The 7,031-nt window shown below is 53.6% G+C and overlaps 1 long non-coding RNA gene across 1 annotated transcript; it reads left to right on the forward strand.

Annotated features, from left to right (window-relative positions):
* The first annotated feature begins 45 nt into the window (after positions 1 to 45).
* On the forward strand, positions 46 to 287 carry LOC120843823. The gene is made up of 2 exons (XR_005716271.2): positions 46 to 179; positions 251 to 287. It is a non-coding gene; the product is annotated as an uncharacterized LOC120843823 (long non-coding RNA).
* The last annotated feature ends 6,744 nt before the right edge of the window (positions 288 to 7,031 follow it).

The raw sequence follows: 7,031 nt of genomic DNA on the forward strand, positions 1-7,031 counted from the left end.
TTTCGTATTAACTGTGTCGTGTCTATCAAAACCTGTCTATCAAAACCTGTCTATCAAAACAACTGTAAGGTCTATGCTTGCACACCTGATTAGTGACGAAGCTGCAGCCAAGTTCAGCATGGATGGGCGCAAAGGGAAGAAGGTTTTCCGTAGCCTTAAGCTGTACAAATTGATCTTTGGTAAGTAGAAGTTTGCAACGCAATTCCCTGCCTTTTTAAGTTGTACTATAAGGGTCATCTATTGCTTTCAGCTGCTATAAAGCGGACAAAGCACTGCAAAGAGTCTACGAAAAAAGAGGTGGAAACGGGAGTCAAGGAGTAGCTTCGCCGCGCAAAGGAGAGGTGCACCACTTCTAAGGGAGAGTAGGCATCTACCTTCAAGTGTGAGAAAGGTGCCTCTGCCCTGGTTCTGATTGCAAATAAAAAACTATTTTGCTGTCTAACATCCTTGTTTCCTTCTAGCTTACGAAACATAAGGCCAACTGGCACTGCGACATCACTACGTAAAATGTAATCAAATGATTGCAAAATTACTTTAAAAAGTAGTACACATGCATCACAATTCATTTGATTACTTGTAGTCGAGAACATACAATACTGTTTTTCTTTTTACCGCACACAGTATCAGCTTGAAAGGAGCTTACAATTCTAAGGTTCTAGGCCTCTATTAATGGACCTTCGGACAACACTTGAAAAAAAAAAAAACGAATTACCGATGTGTCCACCTCTTTTTTTCCCCGTCATACCTATTGAATGATCTTGGAGACCCCAGAAAGCATCTATTGCGCCCCTCAAACCCTTAGCAAATCCTAGAGGGCCCATCAGACTTTGCAGAAAATTGTGATGGGCCCCTATGGAACTTCAGGAAATACTGTGATGGGACCTCTTAAGACCTCAGGAAATCTTGAAGGGGCCATCAAATCTGTCAAAGAATCTTGGGGGGGGGGGGGGGGCCTCAAACCTATCTTCATTAGGGAAAGGTATATCCTCTGCACAAAAAGGTTCTGTTATGATAATCGTTTAGTGCAGAATGGGACCACTTTTAAGTAACTGTTTTTGAATGGTTTCCCAATACCTATTGGGATATGTTCGAACATCCACAAATGGACAGCCCTCGGACATCCATTTCTGTATATCCACAGGACGTCCACTATTAGTCCGAATTTGGACGTACGCATACGGATGTCCAGTGTACGTCCGACGGACGTCCTTCCCTGGCAATGGATATTCGGCTCTTGTTCGGACGTCCGACGGACATACGTGGTTGCTTGGGGAGCTTGGGGCAACCAGCGAGAGCCGTCGTACGTGGAGCGCAAGGAACACGGGGCGGTGGATCGGCGAAAGGTATCAGCGGAGTAGACGGGTCGTAACGGTACCCACTGTTCCGCAGGTCAACGATGATGCCTTTTCGAGAAAGGAAATCTCGCCCCAGTATGACCGGAGATGTGAGACCCCGAAGGTACACAAAACGTTGCCTCTTACATCGACCGTCAAACTCGACCTGAAGGCGTAGAGCCCCTCAGCCTCGTCACGCCCGTTGCCAAAGGCATGCAGAAGTCGACCGGTCTTAAACTTCTCCTCCTCTCGCGGCACGCTTCGTACACGTCGTCACCGATCAGACAAAGGGTAGCTCCTGTATCTATCAATGCTGAGAACTCCCTCCCAGCAACGTTAATCGTCATGTAGCGTCCAGAGGCAGAGAGTCCCGTCTGGGCTCTACATGCCAGTGGGGCAAACGCGTCCGCGACATCAGTGGGACATGTCGGTAACACGACTTCGTGGGGCTTCCCCCCGGTACCGCGTCGCCCCTCCCTTTCGCCACTGGCCAGCGGCGGGAACTTGGATGATCCGGTTAACGCCGCTGGCCCCGGGCGTTTCCCTGGCGCTGACCGTCGCGCTCGAGCTGCGGACAGTTACGTATGATGTGGCCAGGCTGGTCACACCGGAAACAACGCAGGGGTTGGCGGCCCGGACTCTGGCGACGCCCGTCCCTTTCATCTCGACCGAAACGGGACGCGTTATCTCCCTGCCTCGCGACACCACGAGCTCCGGCCGCGATGGCCCCGACCGAACTCGAAGGCCGATTCTCGCGGCCAGCGCAGCGTCTCTGCTCGTACGAGAAGGGGTCTAGCGCGCGAGCTGGAACGACTTCTCGCGCCTCGCGCCTAACAACCGCGGACACCCACGCTGCCTCGCCACGGGGGGCCGGGCTTTGGGACCCCGCCCACGCGCAACTGCGCTCAAGCGATTCCTCTGGCCCAGGCGGCGGCGCGTAGCGGAGCTCAGCAAGCAAGTCCGCCTGAACGACGCGCGCCTCTCGAGCCAGAGCCTCCAGGGTGTCGAAGCTGCGCCCACGAAGGTACGGCTTGAAGGACGGGTGGCACTGGCGGATTACTCGCGAAACTTGGTCCGCGTGACTCGCCGCGGGGTCTGCTCTCGAATAAAGTTCCTGAAGTGCGCGCACGTACTCCAAAAGGCTCTCGTCAGGATGCTGCGTGCGCGTGTTCAACTCCTCGCGGACGCGCCTCTCATAGTCCGGTGGCAGAAACTCGCTTCGGAAGCGCTCATGGAACGCGGCCATCGATGAGGGAGGCTCCTGAAGCCTCCACCAACGGGCGGCATCCCCGACGAGGGCGATTGGCAGGATCTGCCGGATGACGGTGTCATCCGACGCGCCAACGGCCGTTTGGTAGGCGCCCAGGCGCAACAGAAAGTCATGAACAGACCTCTCGTCTGCGTAACCCGAATACGTGGGCAACTCCATCGTAAGCCGCGGACGCGGAAGTGTCAATGGCGCGGGAGCAGTCGGGCTCTGGGCCGCAGCTAACTGCCGCGTGAGTGTAGCGAACAGAGCTGTCATTTGCTCCATGAGCTCAGCCGCATCCGAAGGCGCCTGCGGTTGCGCGATGGTCGGACTCTCAACCAGCGACGCAGTCGCCCCTGCGGGGTTAGCCTCAGGGGGAACGGCGGCTGGTTCCCGTCTGCTCGGCGCGGTCGCGCCGTTTGAACCTCCGTTTCCCTCGCGCCTGGACTTCGGCATCTCGACTTAAGTCAAAGCTCTCTGCCTAATCAAAACCCTTGCCAAACTGGCCCCCGCTCCAAAATTAAACACAAGTAAAGTGGTGACACCCGAGAAGAGGAATGGGACAAAGACAATTAATCGGGCCCCACGTTGGGCGCCAGTGTGTGGGGTTATCCCCGTCCAGCTCTCCCCCCCCCCCCCCTCCCCCGGGTGACACAACACTACTCTTGACATAAACATTTAATCACTCACATTGATGAGTTCTCCGTCGGGTGCACCTCACGGTATTCCCACGTCCGTTCCCTCTGCCGTCCGTCACACCACTCCCCTTGCACCACTCACGCGTCCCCCCACCGACCCTTCGAGCACCGCCGGTCTTTTCCTCGCACCCCTATTTTCCCGGCGCCAGGCCGACGGGTGCCTTCATCCCGACGTGGGTGTCCTCCCGGCTCCCCATCCACGCCGTCCAGGCCCTTGGGGGTCGGACTCCTTTGAAGGGGGCCGAGGACGTCCGCCGCCGCCACCAGCCTGCCACGATAAGCTTCGATCGGCTGCCGAGGGTGCCGACGGCTCGACCTTGAGCCGCCCTCGGCCGCCGGAGTCTTGTAACAATCAGGCGGCGGCAGAGCGGGCCCCCACAAGGTTTACCCTCGCTTCAACTAGTGTTGGGACGTTTGTTGAATATCTGGGTAATCCAAGGCACAGACGGACTGACACTCTGTGAAGAGTCTCAACAGCTGAGCTCTGAACATTGCTGAGGTGCTTCAGTGACAGAGTGTACAGCATCATTGAAAGAATAAGACCTCTGTACAGTTGCATGATCATTGCCTGTACGGTACCCCATCTGCTGCCAATAACTTTACGGATAGCATTGAGGTGTCGACGGCATCTGATAATGACTTCCTTGATAGCTGGTCGTCAGGAGACTCGATCATCTAGGAGGAAGCCTAGGTAGGAGTATGTTCAAACCCTTGTCCCGCTTGTCCCATTGATCATGTAAGTTCGGTTGATCGAAGATCTTTTGATCTTCGATCAACCGAAATCTGCCTCCGAACAGAAGAGCTGTTTTGGAGGCAGATAACGTAAGACCAAGCCGAGATATCACGTCAACTATAGCGTCGAGGCCTAGCTGGAGCGTTCGCTAGTTGGGGCAGTAGCCAAGAGCGCATTATCGTCTGCATTAATAGCGATATTTATGACTGGAGAGGGAATGTTCAAGGACTGCAGGGCCTCCAGCAGAGCTGCCATTGCTGCATTGAACAAAACTGGACTAATGACGCTGCCCTAAGGAACACCCTGGGCTACTTTCTGCTCCAACCAGCGCATACCTTTTAAGCGAACGCACATTGTACGCCCTGCCAGGAATGCACGAACGAAGGCGAGCGCATGGCCGGTAACACCAAGCGTGATTAGCTGAGCGAGAATAGTTTCGTGTGGGATAGAGTCAAAGGCCTTTTAGAGCGCAGCTCTTAGGGGCCCGTTTCCGGCTTCAGCGGCGTCGGCGTCGCCGTCGGCGTAACCGCGAGGTCACGTGACCCCCCGAGGTCACGTGACCCCTCCACCGAGGTCACGTGACACCCCTAGGTCACGTGACCCCCTGAAGTCACGTGACCCCCTTGAGGTCACGTGACCCCCTTAGGTCACCTGACCCCTTGAGGTCACGTGACCCCAGGAGTCACGTGACCGCCTTGAGGTCACGTGACCCCCTGAAGTCACGTGACTTCTGGGGATCACGTGACCCCCTAAGGTCATGTGACCCTTCAGGTCACGTGACCCCCGAGGTCACGTGAGCCCCTGAGGTCACGTGACCCCCGGAGGTCACGTGAGCCCCTGAAGTCACGTGACCCCCTTGAGGTCACGTGACCTCAAGGAGTCACCTATCCCTCAGTACGCTTCCATCTTCCTCCTCAAGAGCTGCGCTCTAACCGGCGTTACAGGGAATTGTAAACGGCTTTCATTTTTTGATATAAAATATATTGCCGAGTTGCCTTTGATTGTTTCATGTCTGACACAAGGTCACCAATTGAGTCTGTTGTCCACCGCCGTTCGCGGAAGCCAGATAATTGATGAAGTTGAGCGCTAGATGTAACAAGCTGCCAATCAAGGCGTGTTAGGACCATTCGCTCCAGAACCTTGCCGAGACAGCAGGTTGTGGAGAAAGGCCTGTCACCGGATGGCTTTCTTGGTTTGTGAATGGGAACTACGTCAGATGTGAGCCATGCGCGTGCCAGAATTGCCGAGCGCCAGATCTCATTAATATATTCAATAGGGCTCGGAAGGGCTGTTTCATCTAAATTGCTCAAGGCCTAAAAGGTGATTTCATCTTGCCCTGGAGCGGTGCGTTGGCGAGTAGAACGGCGAAGAGCATGTTGCAGTTCCTTCAACGTGAAGTCCACGGCTCTCGCGGCCGGTGTCGTTGGCAAAGTGTTATTAGTGGAGCTATGCACGGTATAGCCTTGGGGTGAGACGGAGACCGAGGTGAATTCATCGCTAAGGAATTATACTGGTTGAGCCACAGTGATGTTCTGGTCGATGACTCAACATGAACGGGTGACCGTGGAAAAGCGTGCCCGGCAAGGGCACGGACCACGCACCACGCTTGTTTTCCTCCATCAGAGAGTGAAGCGACTCGCAACGCTGCCGCCATTGTTTTTTTGTAATCGCTTGGTGTGCTTCCGGAATGCTCTGTTTATCTTTCGATATCGCTGAATATCCTCTTGCTTTGATGTTTTAAGTGCCTCGGCGCTGTGCCTAGTGTCGCGAGGCACGTAACTTGAGTTGTGTTAGGTCAGGATCTGGCCGATATATGGGAATGATTACGGTTCTGGTCGCTTTGGATAAGGCATTCCAGACGACTTTCGTGTAATCTATATTACCGAGATACATAATTTTATCAAAGATCATGCGGTAAGCATCCCATTTAGTCACTTTCAAGTCTTGTGCGTGGTGGGGCTTCCTCCTAGAGAAGTAATTTTGATTGGCATGTGGTTGCTGCCTCGGCTATCAGGTTTAGCTGACTGCAAGGCTCGTACTGGGGACGTAGTGAAGCTAAGGTCAAGTACACTTCCCCCCACGCCAGGTCGCACGAAGGTTGCTTGTCCGTCGTTCAAGCACTGAAGAGCAAGGGCACTTGCGATATTCTATAGCAGTCGCCCGCGAGGTTTTGTTTTTTTTGTCCCCCCAGGTCTTGTTGTAGGTGCTAAAATACTCAAGAAACAGGGTGGCCGGTGCGCATCGCGAGAGGATTTCACCCAAGGAGGATGGGTCACAGTGAACGTTAGCTCTAATGTAGACTGAGATGACAGTGACGTCTGAGTTCCCGTTTTTGATTGTCACGGTGACATATTCGACGATTTTATTGCACAAGTCCGACAGGTCCACTTCTCATTAAGGTAGAGCTCGGTGTACGCATAAAGAAACCTTTGGAGGATCTGCTGAGGTGATAGTTCTCCGAAGCGTACTATTGCAGATAACATAGGGCGACAGACGAATCGATTGTGGTTTGCATTTTGTTTCCCGGAGGGCTAGTACTTAAATTTGATGCCTTTGTAAATATTCCCGTAAGTTGTCTATCCGATTTCGTAGTCCATTAACACTCGATTGAGGAATCTGAGATATTAAACAGTGTCTTGCACAGCGAGGAAGTCGATTTTGCGTCGATTGCAGTTCGACCTTATTAAGGCGAGACTACTTAGAACAGGAGCAGGTAAATGGCGGGAGCATGTCGATTACTGTGACCAATACCTGAGCGAATGTAAAATTGAGAGACATGAGAACGGTACGTAGCTGTATAGCTAACGTACAAATCACTCTTCCGAGGCCTTGGGCCTTAGGTGTCGTATGATATTAGTTTAGTACCAGCAGGGTGGCTCATTGCGCCTTCGGGTTGGCCGGGCCAGACCTCTTGAAGGGCCTTTTTTGGCGGTAGCTGCTGAAGCGCTAGAAGACTGAGTTCTTGGTTCAGACTGTACTGGGGGAGCTGCTGAGGCGTCTGGAGAAGTTTTGCCTCT

The sequence above is a fragment of the Ixodes scapularis genome, unplaced genomic scaffold (genome assembly GCF_016920785.2).
Source record: "Ixodes scapularis isolate PalLabHiFi unplaced genomic scaffold, ASM1692078v2 PGA_scaffold0__279_contigs__length_252992795, whole genome shotgun sequence".
In the NCBI taxonomy this organism is placed as follows: Eukaryota; Metazoa; Arthropoda; class Arachnida; order Ixodida; family Ixodidae; genus Ixodes; species Ixodes scapularis.